Here is a 27882-nt window from a genome sequence, read left to right as displayed (position 1 = left end):
GAATATATAGATATGCTTTCATGGAATGCTCAATGTAAATTAAACAAATATTACTTTGTACAAAATTTATGAGGAAAATAAATAATCAGCCTGTATTTTGTTTTAATTTGAGTTAAAACTATCTCATAAATATTACCGTTATACACAATTTTGGCACAAAGTATCACTAATACATTACGCTGATCATATATTCTAAATACCACCAAGCATTTGGCCATATGGTTCTACAGATGTGCACAAAGTGGCTCATGTTGCTTTTTAGATGTCTGCAATCATGATTCCACTGGAGTAATTGAAATATAAATTGCGAAAATTCAATTAAATAAATCTTAAATAGTTTTATTGAACTTTGTCTTCATTTAACACCTGCTAATTTAAATTATTAATGCAATCAAAATATTCAAACTGGGAGGAATATCCTTGTGTACTGAATGAAATACACAATTTTAACATTTGCCAAAACTGTTTATTTTCTTGTTTTTTTACTTACATGTATAACCTAAAGAAAGTACCAATCACAGCCAAGATTCACTAAAGTGTGGGGTAGATAGTCAGGTATGAATTATATGGCAGAACCGAGGGTTAGTGGTGGTTTCTCCCCTGGAGCATTGACAGCAGTGGCACTGGCAAGGCAAATGCTACAGCCCAAAATGTCACTTTTCTATTATATTATGGGACTCTTTTACAGCTGGCCTGAAAAGACTGGTAATGCATTCACTTGAGGGCTCACACAGGGGACTGATAGAGTCAGGGTAAGCTAGTATGGCTGGGTCTTGCTAGATTTATTATATTCAGGCATTAATACTTTACTATAGACATCCATAAGCTCTACATTATCCAGCTCTATTTTGTGTTGCACTTGTGAAACCTCAGCTAATCGAATTTAATATATTTAATCTTTGCCATTAAAAATGTATATATGTAGCTTCAAATAATAAAATAGATCAAATAAATCTATCTATCAAAAGGGGTTAAATCCATGCATATAGTAATGCTTCTGTTACACTGTTCTGCTGGCCCACTGGGATGAACTCTTTTTGTATGACAATTGCAATGAACCTCCAATCGGTGTTTGTGTCATATGACCTTTTGAAAGCCCTTAGGAAGCCTATGTAGAGAATGGGTGGGACTGATCTCTATGCCACAGCCCAGACGAAAGAGGAAATGAAGGGGGCGAAGATACCAAGTAGGATTATATATCTTGTATTATAAAATATATATACACTTTAAAAAAAAATGTAGTATGAGTGATAATAGTGCACCCTACACTATCCATTTAAAGTACAGAGTGCACTATAAAATGTTATATCTATGTTAAGAATCTCCTCTTTTTACAATCCACTTGTAATACCAGATTGTGCCCTATGCATAGAGCAAGTTTACGATAACACAACCTGCGAATTGGTTGTGCTCTAAAAATATTTAATTATGCACCAAGAAAAAAAATTGTGTTGCACTTTATTTATTTAGCCTGCTTTTCCTGTAATTGGTATCTGAAATTTCCACTGACCCAAGAGAGGCTGGAAGGAATCAAATGGAATTTAGATGCCTGCATGTTCCATAATGTCTGTTTCATTGATACAGCCCCTTATTTATATCTGTCACCTGAATGGCCACAGTAGATTCTAAAGATAAGAATAATGTAAACAATTCATATTTTGCTAAAAGAAAAGAAACAGAAAAGAAAAAAGAAATCACAGTGTAAAATGCTTTTGTGGGCAAATCTTTTTCAGTTTAGTGTTTCATTACTGGAAAATAGTACTCATATGTATAAACATAATTTGTCATTTTAAATTGAGACATTAAACACTTTGAGAATGTAATATATGGGGTTTGATTACAAATGGGAATCTATTTAGCGTTCACGCTCAAGCATAAACATCGCTAGAAATAATCTTTTTGCTAACCCTGGCATATTATAAGTTAAAAGTAAAACTTTTGAGTGCTAGCGAAACCTGATGCACGCTAACTAAAAGACTTTCGGCTAGATTACGAGTTTTGCGGTAACAGGGGTGCGGTGCTAACAAGCCTTTTTTTAAACGCTACCTTAAGACAACGCTGGTATTACAAGTTTTTTTTAACCCGACGTTAGCCACAAAAAAGTGAGCGTAGAGCAGAATTTAGCTCCACATCTCACTGTAATACCAGCGCTGCTTACGGTAGCGGTAAGCTGGCTAAACATGCTCGTGCACGATTTCCTCATAGGAAACAATGGGGCAGAGCCGGCTGAAAAAAAACCTAACACCTGCAAAAAAGCAGCGTTCAGCTCCTAACGCAGCCCCATTGTTTCCTATGGGGAAACCAAATTTATGTCTACACCTAACACCGTAACATGAACCCCGAGTCTAAACACCCCTAATCTTACACTTATTAACCCCTAATCTGCCGTCCCCGACATTGTCGCTACCTGCATTATAATTATTAACCCCTACTCTGCCGCTCCAGACACCGCCGCAACCTACATTATACTTATAAACCCCTAATCTGCTGCCCCCAACATCGCCGAACCCTACATTATATTTATTAACCCCTAATCTGCCCCCCAATGTCGCCGCAACCTAACTACATTTATTAAACCCTAATCTGCCGCAGCCAATGTCGCCGCCACTATAATTAAGTTATTAACCCCTAAACCTAAGTCTAACCCTAGCACCCCCCTAACTTAAATATAATTTAAATAAATCTAAATAAAATAACTACAATTAAATAAATAATTCCTATTTAAAACTAAATACTTAACTATAAAATAAACCATAAGATAGCTACAATATAATTAATAATTACATTGTAGCTATTTTAGGATTTATTTTTATTTTACAGGCAAGTTTGTATTTATTTTAACTAGGTACAATAGTTATTAAATAGTTATTAACTATTTAATAACTACCTAGCTAAAATAAATACAAAAGTACCTGTAAAATAAAACCTAACATAAGTTACAATTACACCTAACACTATACTATAATTAAATTAATTACCTAAACTACCTACAATTAAATACAATTAAATTAAATAAACTAAAGTATGAAAAACAACAAACACTAAATTACAGAAAATAAAAAAATAATTACAAAATAGAACTGGGTGCCCAGTCGCAATTGCGATCTCTGCACCCCCTGTAGTTTTGCCCCTGCCGACTCCACGTTAGACCTAAAGTGCGCAGCCCCAAGCTTGTAACACATATTTTACATTCCAATGTTAAACGTTAAATTTAAATGCGCTCAAATGAATGTGTTTACTTTCAATTTGTAATATGTGCGCAAATAAACACGCTCACAATATTCTTATATTCTATCCTTAAATGTTTAATAAGGTGTAATAGAAAAATAACTTGCAATTTTATTTAATTGTTTATATTGTCATTTTTTTTTAATTTAAAGGGACAGTCAAGTCCAAAACAACTTTCCAATTCAGTTTCATCACAGATTTTGCTTTGTTCTCTTGGTATTCTTAGTTGAAAGCTAAACCTAGAAGCTTCATATGCTAATTTCTTAGACCTTGAAGGCCGCTCTAATTTAAAAGCATTTTGACAGTTTTTCACCACTAGAGGGCGTTAGTTCATGTGTTTCATATAGATAACATTTAGCTCATGCACATAAATTTACAGAGGAGTGAGCACTGATTGGCTAAATTGCAAGTCTGTCAAAAGAGCTGAAATAAGGGGGAAGTCTGCAGAGGCTTAGATACAAGGTAATTACAGAGGTACAACGTATATTATTATAACTGTGTTGGTTATGCAAAACTGGGGAATGGGTAATTAAAGGATTATCTATCTTTTATAACAGCAAAAATTCTGGTGTTGACTGTCCCTTTAATTTAATCTGAAAATTATGGACTTTCCAGTGAGTCTATGTAAAGTAATGAGCACTGTCATGTTGTAACTTAGTCATCCTAAATTAAAAACCCCTTGCGCATGCGCACTTGTTCCGCTACAGACGAAAATTTCGTTTCAGCAGAGCAGCACACAGAAAAGAGAGCTAATGCCATACCATATAATTGTATAATTGCTCGTTTTCGATTATGTGGTTTTATGAGACTAACAAGAACAAATACAAAGAATAGTCTTAACAGCTCTTACACCGGCTGTCATGTGAATTGCAAAGCCAAGCACTTCACGATTTACATTAGATATGTGCATGGCGAAAAAATTCGGTTTGGTTCGGATCGATTCGGAAATTTTCGAATTTCGTTTTTTTCGGATCAGCCAATCGGATTGAACTTGATTCTGATTGGCTGATTCCATCAGCCAATCAGAAAATTCCTACCTTAATTCCGATTGGCTGATAGAATCCTATCAGCCAATCGGAATTCGAGGGACGCCATCTTGGATGACGTCCCTTAAAGGAACCGTCATTCGTCGGGAGACAACGGAAGAAGAGGATGGATCCGCGTCGCCTGCTTCAAGATAGACCCGCTCCGCACCGGATGGAAGAAGATCGAAGATGCCGCTTGGAGAAGATGTTTGCCGGTCCGGATGTCCTCTTCTTGCCGGATAGGAGGAAGACTTTGGAGCCTCTTCTGGACCTCTTCAGCACCGGATGATGGATCGCCAACCCCCGCTTGGGTTGGATGAAGATGTTGGAGCCAGGACGGATCGGTGAACCTGGTATGGTGAAGACAAGGTAGGAAGATCTTCAGGGGCTTAGTGTTAGGTTTATTTAAGGGGGGTTTGGGTTAGATTAGGGGTATGTGGGTGGTGGGTTGTAATGTTGGGGGGGGGGGATTGTATTTATTCTTTTACAGGCAAAAGAGCTGAAATTCTTGGGGCATGCCCCGCAAAGGGCCCTGTTCAGGGCTGGTAAGGTAAAAGAGCTTGTAACTTTTTTAATTTAGAATAGGGTAGGGAATTTTTTATTTTGGGGGGCTTTGTTATTTTATTAGGGGGCTTAGAGTAGGTGTAATTAGTTTAAAATTGTTGTAATATTTTTCTTATGTTTGTAAATATTTTTTTATTTTTTGTAACTTAGTTCTTTTTTATTTTTTGTACTTTAGCTAGTTTATTTAATTGTATTTTTTTTTAGCAATTGTGTTTAATTAATTTATTGATAGTGTAGTGTTAGGTTAATTGTAGGTAATTGTAGGTAGTTTATTTAATTAATTTATTGATAGGGTAGTGTTAGGTTTAATTATATCTTAGGTTAGGATTTATTTTACAGGTAATTTTGTTATTATTTTAACTAGGTAACTATTAAATAGTTCTTAACTATTTAATAGCTATTGTACCTAGTTAAAATAAATACCAAGTTGCCTGTAAAATAAATATTAATCCTAAAATAGCTATAATATAATTATAATTTATATTGTAGCTATATTAGGATTTATTTTACAGGTAAGTATTTAGCTTTAAATAGGAATCATTTATTTAATAATAGTTAATTAATTTCGTTAGATGTAAATTATATTTAAGTTAGGGGGGTGTTAGGGTTAGACTTAGCTTTAGGGGTTAATCAATTTATTAGAATAGCGGTGAGCTCCGGTCGTCAGATTAGGGGTTAATAATTGAAGGTAGGTGTCGGCGATGTTAGGGAGGGCAGATTAGGGGTTAATACTATTTATGATAGGGTTAGTGAGGCGGATTAGGGGTTAATAACTTTATTATAGTAGCGCTCAGGTCCGCTCGGCAGATTAGGGGTTAATAAGTGTAGGCAGGTGTCGGCGACGTTGAGGGGGGCAGATTAGGGGTTAATAAATATAATATAGGGGTCGGCGGTGTTAGGGGTAGCAGATTAGGGGTACATAGGGATAACGTAGGTGGCGGCGCTTTGCGGTCGGAAGATTAGGGGTTAATTATTTTAAGTAGCTGGCGGCGACGTTGTGGGGGGCAGGTTAGGGGTTAATAAATGTAATACAGGGGTCGGCGGGGTTAGGGGCAGCAGATTAGGGGTACATAAGTATAACGTAGGTGGCGGTCAGCAGATTAGGGGTTAAAAATTTTAATCGAGTGGCGGCGATGTGGGGGGAGCTCGGTTTAGGGGTACATAGGTAGTTTATGGGTGTTAGTGTACTTTAGGGTACAGTAGTTAAGAGCTTTATGAACCGGCGTTAGCCAGAAAGCTCTTAACTCCTGCTATTTTCAGGCGGCTGGAGTTTTGTCGTTAGAGCTCTAACGCTCACTTCAGCCACGACTCTAAATACCGGCGTTAGAAAGATCCCATTGAAAAGATAGGATACGCAAATGGCGTAGGGGGATCTGCGGTATGGAAAAGTCGCGGCTGGAAAGTGAGCGTTAGACCCTTTAATCACTGACTCCAAATACCAGCGGGCGGCCAAAACCAGCGTTAGGAGCCTCTAACGCTGGTTTTGACGGCTACCGCCGAACTCCAAATCTAGGCCAAGGTAATTACTGTTTTAACCTGTAGGTGAAGAGATTAGATTAGTGGAAATTATATTAAAACATAATGGTACCTATTACTTTATAGAAATTAAACTTTACACCTATTTATTTTTAATATATTATGAAAAATATATCTGCATACTATTCTCAGAATAATCTTTGCTTTACATCATAATATTTATTTATTGTTGAATATCTGTTTAAAATAGTTTTGTCTCCTTTGTTGAGTACTATAGGACAGCAATGCACACAGAGCCTACCACTTAAGCTTAAAGGGACACTGAACCCAAATGTTTTATTTCATGATTCAGACAGAGCATGACATTTTAAGCAACTTTCTAATTTACTCCTATTATCAATATTTCTTTGTTCTCTTGCTATCTTTATTTAAAAAGCAGGAAAGTGATGCATAGGAGCCGGACCATTTTTGGTTGAGAACCTGGGTTATGCTTGCTTATTGGTGGGTAAATGTCAGCCTCCAATAAACAAGCACTATCCATGGTACTGAACCTAAAATGGGCTGGCTGCTAAGATTTACATTCATGATTTTCAAATAAAGATAGCAAGAGAAAGAAGAAAAATTGATAATAGGAGTAAATTAGAAAGTTGCTTAAAAAGGCATGCTCTATCTGAATCATGAAAGAAAAAAAAATGGGTTTAGTGTTCCTTTAAGTAGAGAAACTCTATATGAAGCTCGAAGCCATTAGATGTTATATGCTAATGAACTAATCACTTATGGTTCATACATGGATTTAATGCAAGCATTTTAATTTAGTACAGACATTTTAAGCACCAATTATATAGTAACGGTTTAACTAAAGATTGATTCTAAATATTGCTATACAGAAGTATCCATTATTGCTTTTCAACATAAAGCATTGAGTTTATTTTAGTGCAGGTATTCAATGTTTTTACATTACATCTAGTTTGTAACATATACTACTGAAAAATTGTATAAAAATGCATGTGAAACAGGATAAAAATGGTAGCTGAAATATTGAGCTTCTGTTGCAGTTTTTAGCAAGTGATCATTTGTTTGCCATCTTGTACTCAGTCTTTGAAGCCAACAGTTAATAAATTACCCCATAAGGGTTCCTTTATATTTCATATAAGATATTTAAAGTTCTCCAATGTAGAAAGACTGTATTAAAATTGCAGAGTATCCATTAAACTCTACTCCAGCACTGTAGTTTCTGCACAGTTATATGGTCTGTATTTCAAATCTGCTGTTATAAGTTAAACTCTTGATACAACCACTCCCAAAGTCATATAGAATACATATTGTAAACCTTTATCTATATACACGATAAGTATAGACTACTAAAGGTGATATGGCAGTAGCCCTGGAGCAGAACTGCATGCCATGTGCCAACAAGCTTTTTTTGTGTTCGCCAGCATGAACACTTATGTAATAGAAAGGGCACTGTCAGTGCATAAAAATAAATTATATTTGCCATTTTCTCTAACTGTAGATACCTGAAAGACTTATCTGAAGGGGTGGAAATACCATCAGTGTAGCAGGTGCAGTGGCATCAGTGCCCAAGTGCTGTGGGGAGCCTTTATTTGTGCAGGTTGCAGGTCCTTTTATCTATCCTCAAAATCATTATACAGATCACCACGTATATTATTACGATTGCTTACTACTGAGTTACCAACGGGGGTGGGGGGGCTCTGTTAAGTAGGTTTTCTACTGCTGAAGGTTGTTGGATTATACAATATTGTGCCTATCATGTCTATGGCAGGGGTGCCCAATAGGTAGATCGGGATCTACCAGTAGATCCCGAAGGCGCTGCTGGTAGATTGCGGCCAATGTGATCAAAATGATGTGGTCAAGTTACGCGATCTCAACTCTGGGACGTGAATAGAGTATGGTTGCTAGGGATACCGCTTTATCTACTGCAGTGTGTGAAGGGGCAGGTCATTAAACAGTCTGATGGTCAGACATGAAAAGTGCTACAGGATTGGATCTGAGGGACATCGATTTCAACCAATCAATGTAAATGATTTTTGAAACACAACACAATTGACCTATCAAAAGCATGGTTGCGTGGGTACTCTCGCAATGGATATGGCGGTATACTATAGTTAGGAAAGTAAGCATAAAAATATAGAAAAATTAAAGGCAGAGGTTACTGTGCTATGCTAAAGGAATAAGTCTGATTGACGTCTGGCAAATGAACGTGTTGACCCGATAAGAAATGGTCTGCATGGCACGCTATTGAAATTTATTTGTGAAGCCTCACTGGGTCATACCAGGCCAAGCTCGCAGCGCAAAGTAAAGGGGGTCAGTGGCAGTAATTTGAATGCAGTGTTTTGTAACATGGCACAAGGGGTAACCCAAATTAAAGTCAGTGCTACTTTTGTCGTCAGGATTAATCTGTTGTATATTTATGCTTTTGCACATCCACATGTTGGTAAATCATGCAACCTTAAAGGGATATGAAACACACATTTTATTTTATTTTCATGATTCAGATATAGAACATGCAATTTTAAACAACTTTCTAATTTACTCCTATTATCATGCTTTCTTTATTCTCTTGGTATCTTTATTTAAAATGCAGGAATGCAAGATTAGGAGCTGGACCATTTTTAGTGGGTAGATCTGGTCATCTGAAAACTAGATTCCAACACAAAAAAGTGTGGGCACCCCTGGTCTATGGTAATGGATTTTGTCAATGTCAAAAATATATGACAACATAAAATGTGTTTTTCCCTTTAATTATTCCCATTAAACAGATTCACATAATACCAGATTGGTGTCATCTGTTCAATTTTTACTTTATGAGCCTTGTTTGTATAATTCAAACTCCCCTTATTAGCAATCTATTCAAACAAATAAATAATTGTGGCATGTGAAATTACCATTGATACTCAATTCTGAAGTTGTTCCAGTAAAATAGATCTCTTGTAGAACGGAAACACAATATGTTATGGAGAGAGCACATATCTATCAGCTTATAGAACACAACAGTGCATGAGCTACTTAATCAGGTGGATGAACGTTTCTCAATTTGTATTTGTTTTTTTTCTCAGGGAAAAGTATTCAGTCTAGGACCATTCACTCTACCTTCTTATTTTCTTTACATAGTATCTGCTAAGATAAGTTATTTCATTTGAAAAACATGGGAGTAAACCTTATTCCAGAAGAAGAAAAAAATAGCAACAAATTTGTTAACAAAATCTGGATTTTTTTTATCAGTAGTCTGTGATATTTTTAACACAAACTGATCCATAATGTATAAATATATTTTCCTTCAGTAATAAAATGACATTATTTGATCAATCTTGGTATTTCATTACCACACCACATGTATTGTGCCAGCACTGCCCTCTACCTGAAGTCCAAGGTAAATAAAGTTATATCTGCAACACCAGCATCGCATGCCGCGCTTTACAGGATGACTATAGTAGCACCATATGATACTAATCATTGGTGGTTATAGGAGATAAATGGTGCTCTAAGGAAAAAGGAACCTTTCAATCATTCACACTCACTTAATGCTTGTGCAAAGTAAAATGTTTCACAAATAAGAGAATGTCAGATTTGGATTAACAGTAATAAACTTACACAGCAAAAAAAACTTTCAATGGTGACTCACTAAGTTATGATTAGTATGCAATACTTAGCATTTATTTTTCTTTATCAGTAATTGGACAAAATTGACTAAATTATAATATGTTTAATTAGATGTTTTCAGTTTTTTTCCCCAAGGAGATAATTTCCTGTCTAGAGAGAGAATATGTGATATAATTTGTTCATTTCTGTGTATTGGTTCTCTACAACTGCGGAGCAGCAGTTTATAGTTCCCAAATATTTTCCTATAAAAAAGTATAATGATATATAATTTCTATGGAGTCACCTACTCTCTGGCTACTAAAAAACAATTTAGTTTATCCTGAGCTTGTTTGTCTACTCTAGGTATGAGGCAGAATGATATTAAATATATATTGCTATATGCTATTGTTACTTGATAAACTTATTGGTTATTTGTTAGTTTGCAAATTGGCACACAAGTTACTTGTTGGTATAATGGTCACATTTACAAGTAAATTCCTATTACAGTTCAAGCTAGTTACATTTCCCTATAATGATTAAACTTGTATAGAAGAGCATTTAAGATACAAACAGCAGCAGGAACATCATTGTAGTTCAACAATAACTTCAGTGAAGCATTTAGGAGCCATTGCTCCAATCAGTCTTATATGCTTTTAATTGGGCCATGTATGTATGATCAACAATAACTGCAGGTCTTAATTAATAATTAATGGATCAGATTTTGTATCTATCTACTGAAGAACAGGTCCCCTGGTCCTAGTCTGCCTTCTCTTCCTGTTATGCATTGTAATTCAGTATAGAAATAGCACTGATTAATCTGTTGCCACCTTAAACATAAATATTATATTATTATTATTAGTGCATGGGACCTACAACATTAGTCTGTGTAGTGTGCACCTTCATTGCCAACTAAACCCTGTGCAGAGAGCCAAGGCTGAGCAGTACATTGTCAGTTATAATGCAAGTTGCATCACTACTCACACAGTATCATTACTGGCTCCTGAGCAGACAGGCATAAGCTATCAGTGCGGCTGCTTGTGGCATACAAAAGGCTGTGCTGTATGTCAAGTGCAAATAGTAATAGTGTTTACTAGAAGAAGTCCTGCTATTACAAATTGCAAAACTAATCTAACTAATACTGAAATGCACTGATGCACATATAAACTTTGATTGTAATGCACCTTTACACAAGGTTATATAGCAAATACATTTAAAGCGACAAAAAACTCCACATTTTTCTTTCATGATTCAGACAGAGGATACAATTTTAAACACCATTGCATTTGTTGAAGAAATAGCAGTGCACATGGGTGAGCCAATCAAAAGAGGCATCTATGTACAATCAGCCGCTACTGAGCCTATTTAGATATGCTTTTTGACAAAGGATATCAAGAGAATGAAGCAAATTAGATAATAGAAGTTGTTTAAAATGGCATGATCTTTCTTAATTATAAAAGAAAAAAAATTGGGTTTCAGGACCCTTTAAGAAAGGTTTTATAGAAAATACAAACACAATCAGTGCACTATGATCACTAATATCATGTTAATTGAAGCAAGATTATATATAGGGAACACAAATATGAACACAATTGGTGCTCTGCAATCACCAAAGTGTAGAATTCTTCATCTATCATCAGTGACCATTGTTATACAAAAGTTGCTGCTTTAGGGTATTTAAAAGTTTTCAAGTCATGTATATTTATGAATGCTGTGCCAATTTGAGATTTATTAAGTCTTAATGTTTAATAGCATAATATTGATTTGAAAAATATAATATAGGAATTTGAAAGTATATTAAAAACATATTTATTGTGTCAAATTAGTACTGTAAAGCTGATTTCACACTTACAATATCCCTTTAATTGCAATTTATTGTTAAATGATCTCTCCCTGTGAATAATAATTATACTATGGCAAAAGTTAAAGTAACCACAAACACAGCAGTGCAAAGGTTCACTGAATAATTATTATATATGTACAGTATATATATATATATATATATATATATATATATATATATATATATATATATATATATATATATATATATATGCAACTCTCAGAAGGGCCCTCTACCCATTTGATCCCTATAAATGTTACCTTGTATACCACCAATGCTTATAGCATTGCGGAATCTGATGGCGCTCTACAAATAACCAATAACAATAATAATAATATATATATATAAACAATTACAAGTAAATATCCCATATTCTCTAGTCAAAAATAATACAGAAATTGTTTTACATCAAATTAACATTTAACATTTTCAGAAATAAAACATTTTAAATTCAATTCAACTAGCTCAGATTTGATGCAATCTCAAATCTACTCTGGATTATGTGATTGAGATCTGTTTAAACTCTATCTGACAGCCAAAAGATGAAAAATAACTGAGAAGAACAGTAGTATAGTATTTACTACAGCTTATAGCAAATTGAACTGAAAAAATAACAAAATGGAAAGTACTTGTGCTTCATTTGCAATAATTATGGTATTTTAGTAGGTGTTTCCAATATCTTTTTAGCCGGCTGCTGGGTAAATTGGTTAGTGAAAAACTGCGAATATTTTATCATGGCAACTAATTGTTCACAATAATTAATTCTTTAAAGCAAAAAATACTTTTACAATATTTGAATTGATATTCACCTGATTGTTATTTATTTTTCAACATGAAGATAGAAAATTGAGATACTGTCTATACTCTAGACTATAACATAATGACGCAGAACCTCAACAAGATTTAAGTGACTGTACTGGACAACATTAAAGGCTTATACAGTCTGTTCAATCCCTCCAGAATCTCCAGCTTCATTATTTGCAAATGCTATTCTAAACAGCTGATTTTCTAAATATGCTCATTTATGTATTCTCTACTGAACTAGCTGCAGGAAATATTTTAGGAACAGGATAAACTGTAGTGGCCGAAGTGGTCTTTTAGTATATTTAGTCCTGTGCAAATTCACTGGAAGCCAATGAGGATTAACATTTGCTGGATAAGTGTGGTTAAAAATGTACTTATACTGTGACATTTATATATAGAGAGAGGACTTTAAAAGCTTAGAAGACCAAAGAAGACATAATTTAGTAACTGCTGCTTGTATATGAGCAGTGATTATATATTAACAAAACAGGTACATTTGAAACAGTGAAAAATAGCTTTAAACACCTAGTGCTATACTTGGAGATTTGCATAGATGTTAGGTGTAATAGGATTAACTTGCCGTCTTTAAAAGGGACATAAACCTAGGCTGACCATATTGCCGCTTTAAGAAGGAACACATATGAAAAATACATATGTGAGGGTTCTTATACAAAACCATTTCTTTAAACAGCCCTGAAAACAGCCCTGACACATGTATTTTTCATATGTGTCCCTTTTTAAAGCGGCAATACGGTCAGCCTACATAAACCCCACATTTTTCTTTCATGATTCAGATAGAACATACAATTTTAAACAGCTTTCCAATGTACTTATTTTATAAACTTTTCTTTGTTTAATTGTTATCCTTTGTGGAAAAGTAGGACGGTAAGTTCAAGAGTGTGCACGAGTCTGCGACACTATATAGCAGCAGTTTTGCAACAATGTTATAGATTAGCAAGAGCACTAGATAGGAGCACTATTTCCAGTCTTGAAGTACTTCAGATATGTGCACGCTACCTACCTAGGTATCTATTCAACAAAGAATAACATAAGAATGAAACAAATTTGATAATAGAAATACATTGGAAAGTTTTCAGAAGTTGTATTCTCTATCTGAATCATGAAAGAAAAAAAATGTGTGTTTCATGTCCCTTTAAGGTCAAGCACTCTTAAGACATTTAGGCGAAACAAATTAAGCAACAGTAGGTAAAGCATTAAGTAGGCTGCTAACTAATTTAAAAGTGCCAGCTTTAGGATGTAAAATATTTTTCAGTGCTTAAAGGGATATGAAACCCAAAAATTTTCTTTCATGATTCAGATAGAAAATAAAATTTAAAAAAGTTTCCAATTTACTTATATTATCAAATGTGCTTTGTTCTCTTGTTATTCTTTGTTAAAGAGAAATCCAGATAGGTAGCATGTAGATGTCTACAGCACTACATGACAGGAAATAGTACTGCCATCTAGTGTTCTTGCTGATGTATAACATTGTTTCATAACTGCTGCCATATAGTACTGCAGAAATGTGCACACTCCTGAACTAACCTTCCTGATTTTCAGTGAAGAATAACAAAAAGCGAAGAAGATTTCATAATATAAGTCAATTGGAAAGTTGTTTAAAATTGTATGTTCTTTCAAAATCATGAAAGATAAAAAAAAATATGTTGTCCCTTTAAAGGGACACTCAGGTTTTATTAAATTTTCATGATTCAGATACAGCATGTAATTTTAAACAACTTTCCAATTTACTTCCATTAAAAAAAATGTGCACAGTCTTTTATATTTACACTTTTTTTTCTCATCAGCTCCTACTGAGCATGTGCAAGAACTCAGACTATACGTATATGCATTTGTGATTGGCCGATTGCTATCACATGGTAAAGGGGGAGTGGAAATATACATAACTTTGAAATGTGTTAGAAAAGAATCTACTACTCATTTGAAATTCAGAGTAAATGCTATTGTATTGTCTTGTTATTTTGCATTTGTTGATTATGCAAATCTGCTGTGTTTACTGGTCCTTTAATTTAATACAGCTAGCAAATAAATAATTAAATATATCAAATTTACTGAATCAAATGAAAGTTAAATACAATAGCTGAAGTTAAATGATTAATGTCCTATGACAAATAATGTCTTTATTTAATACACTAACTGAATATATAAACTTTTCTGAATTTTATATTTTTTGTTCATAGAAAATTGCAATTTTCAGAGATAATGTAAAAAGTAACGTATATATACATATTTAAAGGGATATGAACCCCAACAATTTTCTTTTGTGATTCAGACAGAACATACAATTTAAAAAAAGTTTCCAATTAACTTCTACTATCAAATTTGCTTAGTTCCTGGGATATTCTGTTTGGAAGCGATAACTAGGAAGGCATCTGGAGCACAATTTAGCAGGAAATAGTGCTGCCACCTAGTGTTTTTGCAAAGGTAGTATTCTTGCAAAACAAGTGACATCAAGTGCTCAAAAAATGGGCCGGCTCTTAAGCATATGCCCCTGCTTTTCAACAAAAGATACCAAGAAAACAAAGAAAAATTGACAATAGAAATAAATTAGAAAGTTGTTTAAAATTGCATTGCAATCTGAATTATGAAAGAAAAATGTGGAGTTTCATATCCTTTTAACTTGTTCTAAACAATTTTAAAATTGATTTTCCTAACACTAAAAAATACCCAACTGTGTTGCCAATGCTGAATAAAGTGGATTTTTTTTATTTCACATAGAGTACTGTTTAACACTTTGGTATCCAGAAGACAGGAAACACTAAGGGCCAGATTACAAGTGGAGCAGTAATTAACTATCGTGCTCGTACTCTGCTAGAAAAAGCTTTATGCTCAAGTCAGGTAGCGCTTGAATTGCAAGTTGAAAATAAACAGTTTTCGCTTGCATGCTAACCCGATGCACGTAAAAAAAAAACAAAGTTAAAATATTGTGTGCGCAATAACGTATTCCCCCATAATTTTCAATGTAGCAAAAAAAGTGAACAAAAAACTAACACCCTACTCACGCTCAAACATGATGCGCTAACGCAACATGAAAAAAAAAATATTTCACATTCCAATGTTCTTCACATAGAAAAATATGTTCTATTTATTCATAAATACATATTTCTATAAATATCTGATGGTATTTTGGTACAATACATATCTATACCTAAATATAGATGATTATATATTGGTACAGATATATATATATATATATATATATATAAAACACAGGAATGGACCGCACTCACAGACTGGACTGGGTACACATCCTAAGCCACTGTTAACTCCACAGCCCTGAACACTGACAGACAGCTGCAAAGTTCCCAGCAACCCAGGCAGTTAACCCCCGAGCAACCTGGGTGTCAGGTCCGCAGGGGAGCATTACAATCATTAACACAAAACACAAAAAACCCAGCACTCACTAGCAGATTCACAGCAAAGCCTGTGTCACCCTGGGAGGTTCCCAGTTGGTTTGTTTGGAAGTATGCATTGTTTGGAAGTATGCATTGTGTGGGTGCTGGTTAGGGTCCCAGGAAGGGGGAGACCTTGTCGTGGTCCTGGGCTTAATCCTTTGGCGCCAAATGTAACTGACTTCCCCCAGTTTTGCTTTTAAACATTGCTGTGAATCTGCTAGTGAGTGCTGGGTTTTTTGTTTTTTGTATATATATATATATATATATATATATATATATATATATATATATATATATATATATATATATATATATATATATATATATATATATATATATATATGGGAATATCTATTTATAAAGACTTGGAACATATTCCCCTATGTGAAGGACATTGGAATGTGAAATATTTACAGTAAATGCACAGTTAAACACTTTATTAATTATGAATATTGCATATATATATATATATATATATATATATATATATATATATGCTTTGTTATGTTTTCATTTACTTGACTGCAAAGGGCTCCAATGTCTAAATGTGTGTGTGTGTGTGTTTATATGTGTATATATGTCTGTAAATACATACACTATATATATATATATATATATATATATATATATATATATATATATATATATATATACTGTATATGTGCGTGTGTACATATGTATTTGTGTTTATATGTGTGTATATACACATATAAAGACATAAACGCATGTATATACATATAAACATGTAGATAGATGAACATACACATATGTTAAAGCCCTTTGCCTGACTTTTTTTCTAACATCTGAGACCTCATATCTTTGAGCACTTATACATTTTTTTCGTTATTATGAGTGTAACTGTACTTTTTAATGTATTTTGAAGTGTTTGTGTCATTTTTTCATTTTGAGAAACAGTTGAGCAGAGCTCTGAGGATGTGGTAATCATTCTAGCATAAATCGCAAATTGAGCTGAAGCGATCACGTTTACTTTCAGCTTGTAATATGAGCGGTAAACCCAACGAGCGCAAACACCCATGATAAACTCATTTTTGCTTGTGCACAACTGTTAATGCACCACTAGTAAGCTGACCCTTTATGGGTTAATAAAAGTGCCTATTTTAGTACATTATAAGGTAAAATATTCACATGAAAACATCAAATATACATTTTATTGCTTGGTTATAGAACACTGCATTTTATAGGGGCTAATAAAAATGTAGCTAAATGTGTGCAGCAAAATCAGATCAAGCATACGACTACTCACACATTAATAGGGCACTGTAAGTTTGCTTCAAAGTCTTATATTTAATAGTGTTATACTCTGCATGGTTAACGTTTTCTCCACTTTATAAGGTTACTAAAATTACTCATTTTGCCACTACTAAAGTACAATGTGCACAGTTTTAATGAGAAACTAAAAACTATAATTAAAGCATTATTTTTTTAACCAATATGACAACAGCAAAGCTTGTACCCCTCATAACTCCATACATTTGTATATGGGGCTTAGAAGAAGAAATTATGAAGCAAGGACTTACCCTTTCTTAGAATTTGAAATGCTAGTCTGGGCTGAGATGCTCTGAGCGCCACAGACAATGTATCTTCTCTCCCAGGGAATGAGGCAGACCTCTCTGGCATTAGCCTAATCCTGAGTCTGCCCTCCTTAGACTTCAGCCACCAGCTAAACAGGTCAGTTAAGTTAAACTCCAGCTTCCTCTTCAGTGAAGCACTCTGTGGGTTTGTCCCTTGCCCCTCATTGCTGTCATTCTTGTTCTCTCCGTGGTGCAAAGGTCCCCATCCCACCCCACAACCATCCCGGATCATTTCTTCACCCACTTCCAGCAGGAGCTGTTTGGATCTGCGTAGACTTTTTAGGAAACCAGATTTCAGCACCTTGGACAGCACTGTTCTCTGGGGCCGTGCTGAAAGCTGCTCTTTCTTCAAGTCCTGCACAATCTGCCCATAGTGACCCAATGATTCCACCAGTGGCCAACAGTCTAGAGAAAGGCTGGAGCTAGCCTGGAAGTTGGTGTTCACAGCTCCTGCAGGGAAAAGTCCTAGCAAATCTCTAAGGGAGTTACGGAATGCTGCAGGAATAACAAAATCTACAGCAAGGTTCTTCCTTTTTAGCCTATTGAATATTGGCTCCTTTGGTCCAGGCAGGGCATGGCTGTGGGGTGACAGGGCAGCCCTTCTCTCAAGAGTGTTGCAGAAACCTATGGTATACAACAGCAGAGCAGCCGCAAGCAGGTAAGCATAGCATTTGACTGTCATACTGTGAGTGATGCAGATCTAGGGTTCAGATCTTAAATCAATTATTATAGAACTGCAGCAATGCTTAAAACATTGACTAATCTCCCCAATACTGTCAGATGTTTTTGCTGTCTTGTTATCCAGCTACCCTTGTATAAGTTTTCCAGAGTTGAGATAAGAAAAATGCTGTTAGAGATGATGTTTCTGTTGTTGGATTATCATGAAGATCTGAAATGTTATCAGACATTCACTCATCTAGTTTAGCTGCAGAGATAAAAATATTCCAGTGAGGTTTCTCTAGGGGAACCTGTGCTTATTTTTGAGCAGCACAGTGCTATGAGAAAGGCAGTTTTGCAGCATGCAGCTATGACATGTTAAAACCAGTATCTCTGCTCTTTCTCAAAGTGCTGATATGTTGAAGGATCCCTGGGTCTTCCCCAATGCAATTCAGCTTTCTCCTGCAGCACTATGACAGCATCTCACCATCACCACCCTCTGGACAGTCTGCTTGCTGTGTTCACAAAGATTTCAGCATCCAGCAGCAGCAGCAGCCGACAAACTCATCCCAGTGTCACTTCAAGCAATTAGGCAGCTCTCTTGAATTTACAGTCTCCAACTACCCGCCACTGTGCAACCATCATCTGGATTCTGTGATGTCACACCTATCTGTACATCCCATCCAATAGCATGCTGGAATTGACTCTTATGTAAATGAGTCTAGTTAGTGTGGGACACATGATACACCTGACATTCCAATTCACAATAAAAATGACTCTACAATAAACAGCATGTCACAGACATGAGCTGGACTGCTGGGAGTCACACACTGAACAAAGCTGCCTAAGAGGAAGAGCACACAGCCTATTACTAAATATTTAATGCTTCTCTAGGCTGATATGTGAAACATGCATGCCTCATATCACCAGGAATTGCTTTGGGACTTTATTTGCTTTTATCACTTAGACATAGAGAAGCTGATTTAATAAGTTTGATTTCCCTCTGTTTTAGTAACCATGCATAGTATAACAACATTCAAGCTAAGACTTTGAAGAAACATGATACTGCCCTGTACATTTGTTAGTAGCTGTATGATTGGTCTGATTTTTTGCACACATTTAATTACATTATTTTTATGAACCTTACATTTTTACATTTTAACTTCAATATGTTTTCTTATAATGTATTATGAATGTGCAGCCTTCTGGCTGCCAAGTAGTTAAAGATAATTGGTTAATGTGAAGTAGCATTAGCAAAATAGCTGGGCATTTTTAAGATTTAGGGAATTAAAGGTAAGTATAAAAAAAATACAGCAAATTAGAACAAGTTAAAATATCTATAGATTTTACTTATATTTAAAAATTGCAATTTTCTATGAACAACAAATAGAAAATTCAGATGAGTTTGAAATGTATAACTATACCAGTTGTATACAGAGCTGGTGAATACATTAGAAAAAGTCTATTTAACAAAACAGAATATATACCTTTTAAATAAACATGTTTCCCTTTTATATAGATGTGGGGTGTAGGACAGTAGGGTGCCAACTAAAAGCAAAGGAGGGCTATATTGTTTGATGGGGTCTTAGGGAGCACAACCATGTTTTATTGTATTAAATATAGACAATCATTTGTTATAGAATATTAATCATTTAGCTTCAAATGTTGTATTTCACTTTGATTTCATTCAGTAAACTTTATATGTAAACTGCATGACAATTGAGTACTGAATAGTAATATACACCGTAAAGCTGGCACATTTAAATGAGATAGAAGCCTACTTAATGCTTTACCTAATTATGCTTAATTTGTTCTACCCACATGTCTTAGAAGCACTTGACCTTAGGAGATTGCAAATAAACGCTGTTACTTCTACCATCTCTGCAAATCTCTCAGTATATCACAAGGTTTAAAGCCAATTTACACTGAATGTAACTGTTTTCTTAATGTATATTTACTGCTCATATATAAAAACTGCTACTGAAATATTTCTTCTTTTTATTTAAAGCTCATTGGCTGTCAGTGAATTTGCACAGGGCAATATTTCACTAAAGAAATCTTCAATCACTACAGCTTTAACCAGTTCCTAAAATATTGTATGCACACAGTCTTGTACAGAATGGAGAGATGAGTTTGTTTAGTAAATCAGCTGTATAGGATAGAATTTAAAATGGTGAAGAGGGAAAGTCTAGAGAGACTAAACATACTGTTTAAGTCTTTTCTTTTGTCCCATGTCTTACACTCCCATCTTGCAGTTGATAGAATGCTTTTATATAGCAGTGGTAGCAGTCTATTGCAGTGATGGCCAGCTCTACACATCGGAGCTACAGATCAATATGTTAAAATCCTCAATGGCCACATACTCATTTATGGCTATTAAAACAAACACATAAGAGAGAGATTGGGAGGGAAAGGTAGGGAGATATATGGAGGGAGAGGTTAGGTATAGATACATCGTGAGAGGTAGATGTGTAGACAAAGAGAAAGATGTAAGGAGGGTGACATACAGAAAGGTATAGGGAGGTGGAAGTAGAAAGAGAATGATAGGGAAGGGGAAGTAGAAAGAGAATGATAGTGATGGGGAAGTAGAGAGAGTGATAGGGAGGGGGAAGTAGAAAGAGAATGATAGGGAGGGGGAAGTAGAAAGAGAATGATAGGGAGGGGGAAGTAGAAAAAGAGAGTGATAAGGAGAGGGAAGTAGATAGGGAGGGGGAAGTAGAAAGAGAATGATAGAGAGGGGGAAGTAGAAATAGAATGATAGTGATGGGGAAGTAGAGAGAGTGATAGACAGGGGGAAGTAGATAGGGAGGGGGAAGTAGAAAGTGATTGATAGCGAGGGGGAAGTAGAAAAAGAGAGTGATAGGGAGAGGGAAGTAGATAGGGAGGGGGAAGTAGAAAGTGATTGATAGTGAGGGGAAAGTTGAAAGAGAGTGATAGGGAGGGGGAAGTAGATAGGGAGGTAGAGAGAGAGAGAGTGATAGGGAAGGGAAAATAGAAAGAGAGTGATGGGAGGGGGAAGTAGAAAGTGAGTAATAGGGAGGAGGAAAAAGATAGATAGGGGGAGGTAGATAGGGAGGGGGAGGTATAGAGAGAGAGCGATAGGGAGAGGGAAGTAGAAAGAAAGTGATAGGGAGGGGAAGTAGAATGAGAGTGATAGGAATGGGAAATATAAAGAGAGTGATAGGGAGGGGGGAGTAGAAAGTGAGTGAAAGGGGGGAGGGAAGAAAACAGGGAGTGATAGGAAGGGTAAAGTAGGAAAGAGAGTGAAAAGAAGGGTAAAGTAGAAAGAGATTGATAGGGAGGGTAAAGTAGGAAAGAGCGTGAAAGGGAGTATAAAATATAAAGAGAGTGATAGGGAGGGGGAGGTAGAAAGATAGTGATACATAGAGGGAGGTAGAAAGAGAATGATAGGAAAGAGGGGAGGAGAAAGAGAGAGATAGGGAAGGGGGAATGAGAAAGAGAGCGATAGGGAGGGGGAAGTAGAAAAAGATTCATAGGGAAGGGGAAGCAGAAAGAGAGTGATAGAGAGGAGGGAGTAGAAAGAGAGTGATAAGTAGGGGGGAAAGAAGAGAGTGATAGGGAGGGGAAATAAGATAGAGAGTTATAGTGAGGAAGAAGTAGAAATAGAGTTATAGGGAAGAGAGGAGGAGAAAGAGAGTGAAAGGGAGGCGCAAGAAGAAAGTGAGTGATAGTGAAGGGGGAGGATAAAGAGAGTGATAGAGAGTGGAGGCAATAATATAGTAATAGGGAGGGTAAAGGAGAAAGAAAGTGATAGGGAGAGAAAGTAGAAAAAGAGTGATAGGTTGGATAAAGTAGAAAGAAAGTGATAGGAGGGGAAAGGCAAAAGAGAGTTATAGGGAGGGGGAAGTAGAAAGAGAGGGACAGGGAGTGGTAAGTAGAAATAGCATGATATGGAAGGGAAGGTAGAAAGAGAGAGATACGGAGCATAAAGTAGAAAGAGGGTGGTAGGGAAGGGTAAGTAGAAAAATCATGATAGGTAGGGGGAGGTAGAATGAGAGGGATAAAGAGCGGGATATGGAGGGGAGGTAAAAAGAGATTGATAGGGAAGGGGGAGGAGAAAGAGAGATATAGGGAAGGGAGGTAGAAAGAGAGTATTAGGAAAGGGGGAGGAGAAAGAGAGTGATATCAAGGGGGAAGTTGAAAGAGAGTGATAGGGAAGGGGAAATAGAAAGATAGTGATAGGGAGCGGGAGGGAGATCAAGAATGATACTGAGGGAAAGGTAGAAAGAGAGTGGTAGGGAGGGGAGGTAGAAAGAGAGCGATAGGGAGGGGAAATAGAGAGTTTGAAACAAATGGATTTGTAACAAAAAATCTGCATATGCATATCTCTAGAAGAGAGTGATGGGAGGGGAAAGTATAAAGAGAGTGAAAGAGAGGGTAAAGTAGAAAGGAAGTAAAAGGGAGGGTGAAGTAAAAAGAGAGTGATAGGGAGGGTAAAGTAGTAAGAGAGTAATAGGGCGGGGGAAGTCAAAATAGAATGCTAGGGTTGGAGAGGTAAAAAGGGAATGACAGAGAGGGGGAGGTAATAATAGAGTGATATGGAGATGAAAGTAGAAAGAGAGTGATAGGGATGGAAAGATAGAAAGAGAGTGATAGGGAGGGTAAAGTAGAAAGAGAGTGATAGGAGGGGGAAGTAGAAAGAGAGTAAAAGGGAGGGGGAGTTAGAAAGAGAGTGATAAGGAGGGAGAGGTAGAAAGAGAGTGATAGGGAAGGGGAAAGGAGAAAGAGGGTGATAGGGAGGCAGAGGTAGAAAAAGAATGATAGAGAGGGGGAAGTTGACAGGGAGAGGGATGTAGAAAGAGAGTGAAAGGGAGGGGGAGGTAAAAAGAGTGCGATAGGAAGAGGAAATAGAGAGTGATAGGAAGGGGAAGTAGAAAGAGAGTAAAAGGGAGGAGGTAGGAAGAGAGTGATAGGGAGGTTGAAAGTAGAAAAAGATTGATAGGGAGGTGGAAGTAGACAGAGAGTGAAAAGGAGAGAGGAAGTAGAAAGAGAGTGATAGGGAGGGAGAAGTAGAAAGAGAGGTATAGAGAGGTAGAGGGAAGTAGAAAGAGAGTTATAAAGAGGTGGAGGTAGAAAAAGAATGAAAGAGAGGTGGAAGTAGACAGGGAAGGGTGTAGAAAGAGAGTGATAAGGAGAGGGAGGTAAAAAGAGAGCGATAGGGATGGGAAATAGAGAGTGATAGGGAAGGGGGAGCAGAAAGAGAGTGATAGGGAGGAGAGTTAGAGAGAGAGAGTGATAGGGAGGGGGAGGTAGAAAGATAGTTATAGGGAGGTGGAGGTAGAAATAGAGTGATAGGGAGGGGCGAGGTAGAAAGAGAGTGATAGGGAGGGGGAAGTAGAGAGTGATATGGGAAGGTAGACAGAAGTGTAGAAAGAGAGTGGGGATGAGAAAGAAAAGTATGGAAAGGGGGCAGAGAGAGAGATTGGGGAAGAGAGTGATAGGGAGGGGAGGTATAGAGAGAAGGAGATAGAGATAGAGAAGGGAAAATTAGAGAGGCAGAGGAATAAAAAGAAAGCTATGAAAGGGGGAGGTATAAAGAGAGAACTTTATAAAAGTGTCAGGTAGAGAAGAGGGATGTAGAGAGAGAGAGAGTGCTGTGAAAGGAGTAGGTAGAGAGAAAGTGCTATGTAAGGGGTTAGAGAGAGATAGAGAGATATGAAGGAAAGTGTAGTGAGGGAGCCTGAGAGTTGTACAGAAAGAGAGAGTATAGATCAGAAAAAGCTGGGTGATTTTGTCTTACTCTTTCTGTAAGCATTTATATTATTACCCTCGGGAAGCCTCCATAAGGGTGATTGGGAAAACCAGTTGTGGACTCCTTGCCCAATGTGCTTAAAGTAATATGGCTGCACCTCCCTGACAAGGTCCAAGGTCCAATGATGGCTGAAATGATCATCTGGAGTTGCCATGTTCCTCGTTCAGAGAGGAATTGCCTGGAAAATATTTAGGGTCTATTCATGGTGTTGCATGCATACACAGACTATGGGGCCGAATTATAAAGCCTGCTGCTCAAAAACTGGTCCGCCTGCTCTGAGGCTGTGGACATCAATCCGCCCGATCCTATACAGTTGGGCTGACACCTCCTGCTAGCGGCCGATTGACCGTGAATTTGCAGGGGCGGCATTGCACAAGCAGTTCACAAGAACTGCTTGTGCAATGATAAATGCCGACAGCGTATGCAGTCGGCATTTATCAATGTCTGTCGGACATGATCCGCTGAGCGGATCATGTCGGACAGACCGAGGATAAATCGGCCTCTATATTATAAATTAAAGGGAACCTTTCAATAAAAAATACACCTTTGAAATATTAATTCAACATGTCTGAGTATTCTATCTTTGTTTTTTGTTTTTGTTTGTTTTTTAATGTAACCTTTTATTATCAATTTATTTTGTTTTTCTATAGGAATGCCTGTCCATTGATGCTCTGGTATAGTTCCCCATTCATACTCCACAGTGGTTTCATTAAAGGGATATAAAAGTGAAATTCAACTTCTATTATCAAATGTTACTTTGATCTTTTTGTATCCTTTGTTGAAAGGCATATTTTGGTAGGCTCAGGAGCAGCAATGCAATACTGGCAGCCAATTAGTGATTGGTTGCTACACACAAATACGTCTTGTCATTGGCTCAACATATGTATTTAGCTGAATCTCAGTAATGCAATGCTGCACTATAGCTGACTTTAAGTATGTGTTTAACCCTTCTGCAAGGGTTAAACACATAGTTATATGCAAGAAATCTAAACTAGTCTAATGACAAAATGCACTAACACATTAGAACAATTTCCTGTTGCAATTTTAGGGCTAGGTTACAATAGAATACGCTTTTATTCTATTGACTGATTTGAATTGGAATTCCAAAATCAGCCAATAGAAATGCAAGGGCGCCCCTATATAAGGGGGAACCTTGCATTCAATCTTCAGTGTGGTGCAGTGACATCATGAAGAAGGATGATCGGGTGGTAGATGGAAGAAGACATTGATAGATGATAAGAAGGCACATTGCATGGAAGATGGATGAAGAATACAGCCCCAGAGGAGTGCTGCTATGGACCCGTATCTGCCCCCCTAAGGAGCTGGATTAAAGTTTTGTGAGTATTAACTTTTGGAGTTTAGCTGTAATCTTTTTATTTTGGGTGTTTTTATTTTTTATTTTTAGTACAGGTTTTTTTTTGTTCTTGTTTTTTGCAAAAGAGCTTATGTAGCGGTTTAATGATTACTAGTGTAGCGGGATAATTTGCAGTGGACTTTATAGTGATTTACTGCTTACTAGTATAGGGGGTTTAATTTGCGGTGGGTTATGAGGTGGTTTAGGGATTACTTGTGTAGGGTTAATTTGCAGTGGTCTATGTGGCAGTTTAGGGGTTAATAGTGTAGGATGGTAATTTAGGGTGGGCTATATGGCAGTTTAGGTTGTAATAGTGTAGCGGGTTAATTTGCATTTTAGGGGTGCTTAGTGCAACCTTTTTCTTAGCACAAACTCTTCATGTGAGCTTTGAATTTACTTAAAAAGTTTTAGAGTAAAATGCAATTGCATTCAAATGTACATTGACACTTAATGCTACCCATAGAAAATATGGGGAGGGTAAATTATTGTGAGTTCGCGCAAATTAATTTGCAGCAATTTAAACACTGCACCACTTGTAATATGGAGTTAAGCAAAAAATAAATCCTGCTATCTCGCAATCGTGTTTGCACTTCTTGCACATTTGATTGCTCTCCATCTGTAATCTAACCCTTCATTTGTAATTGTATTCCACACATTGTCCACAACTGTGCTGTTAAATTGATTTACTTAACAGATACTTATATTTTATATGTAGATATAGACCCTATTTTTCCATTCCACTTGTTTTAATGTATTGCTTAACACACTCTCTGAAAAAAAATGGTTGCAGCATGATATCTATAAATATAAAAAGCAATGAAAAGATTTTAAATCTAGTATTTTACCTACCTGCTCTGACTGGCAATCTGCAATCTGACTAGTTATTGTAGGCAGTGCAGAGTAGGGAATAAAGGCTGCATTACAAGGAGTTTAGCAGCCACGACTGGAAACAAGAGAGGTAACCCTTTATTGCACTGTAGCTACTGTGCAGGCACACAACATGCAGCATTGTTTTCTTGCACTCAGGTTGTATTCAAGAATCTGTGTGTGTGCAAGTGTTAGTTTAGATTGGATGTATGTGTGACAATGTGTCTGGTTAAGATTGTGTTTAGGGCTGAGTGTAAGTGATTGTATGTAACATACTGTATATTGTGTATTAGTGACTATATACAAGACTGGGTGTGACTTGCCACTGTATACAACAATGTGAGTGAGAAATGTTCTATGCAAGAGTCAGTGTGACTGTATCAATATGTATGATGTATATTAGGGTAAGTTTCTGTATATGCCTTTGTCTGAGGCTTTCTGTGTATATGGCATTGTGTGTAATAGTATGAGATTGCTTGCGGCAGAGGTTGTCAGTCTCTAAGCTGCTGTGTGTATGACAGAGACTGTGCAAATAAACAGTTTTTATGTCTGTGTAAGAGAGGAGAGATTACTGTTCATGTGTTTGTGACTGTTTTGAAGTATTTATTTAGCAAATAATTATTAGTTGATGTTTACATGTCAATCATACATTTCTGATCCCCCCACTAGTCAGCTTGTGTGCTTACCTAGTTTATTCGAATGGATCTCTCTGCTGATACGTGTCTCTCCGAGCGGCACCTTTCTCAGTGGAACAATTATAAAACTTTATAGTACTTTTCTTATCATTTTTATATTCTTATTTTATTATTTTTGTTCTGTTGACTGTCCAGAAGAGCCAATGAGAAATGGTATGAAATGAATACAAATTGTATTATTATACATTGCCCTTGTTTTCATAAACATGTGCATTGTATCCAGCACTATATAACCAAACATCTTCTTTAACCCCTTAAGGACCAGCGACGTACCCTGTATGTCACTGGCCTTTTTTTGGGACTTGATTGTTTTATAGCGCGGTCTTGCCACCAGCGTTGAGACTGCTCTATTCCACAAAGCCTGCTGGAGGGAGGGCATTAATAGCGTGTTCTTGCTAGACTCGTGCTATTATGTCCTGAAAAACCCCTTAACGACCAGTGACATACAGGGTACATTGTGGTCATTAAGGGGTTAATATTCTTAATTAGTTAGCAAATTGAAACAATTTCTTCTTCAGTAAAGCATTCTTTCGGTTATTCCCTTGCCCTTCATCGCTGTCATTCTTGTTCCTGACCTAGTACAATGGTCCCCATCCCAATTCACAATTGTCCCAGATCATATCTTCACTCACTTCCAGCAGTAGCTGCCTGGATCTACATATACTTTTCAGCAAATCAGATTTCTGCACCATGGGTAGCACTGTTAGAGGAGATACACTGACAATTGCTCCTTCAAGCCCTACATAATTTGACCATTTTGCCCAGTTTTGAAATAGTTGGATCAATTTCCTTAGAGAGAGAGAGTCACTACACTTCTAATCAAATTGGATTTGTTTTTAAATATAATTGCACTGTTTATATAAAAAAGCTTTAACTTATAAGCAGAGCAAATGGCAGTCTCAATATGAATTAAAACTACAGATTTTCTCTTTTTTACATCCTATAGCAAGTCTATGGGTGACTGATATATACAGTTTGCTTAATACAGGATTCA

The sequence above is a fragment of the Bombina bombina genome, chromosome 4 (assembly GCF_027579735.1).
Source record: "Bombina bombina isolate aBomBom1 chromosome 4, aBomBom1.pri, whole genome shotgun sequence".
Lineage (NCBI taxonomy): Eukaryota > Metazoa > Chordata > Amphibia > Anura > Bombinatoridae > Bombina > Bombina bombina.
The sequence above is the reverse complement of the archived record's forward strand: the minus strand, read 5'-3'. Positions refer to the sequence as shown.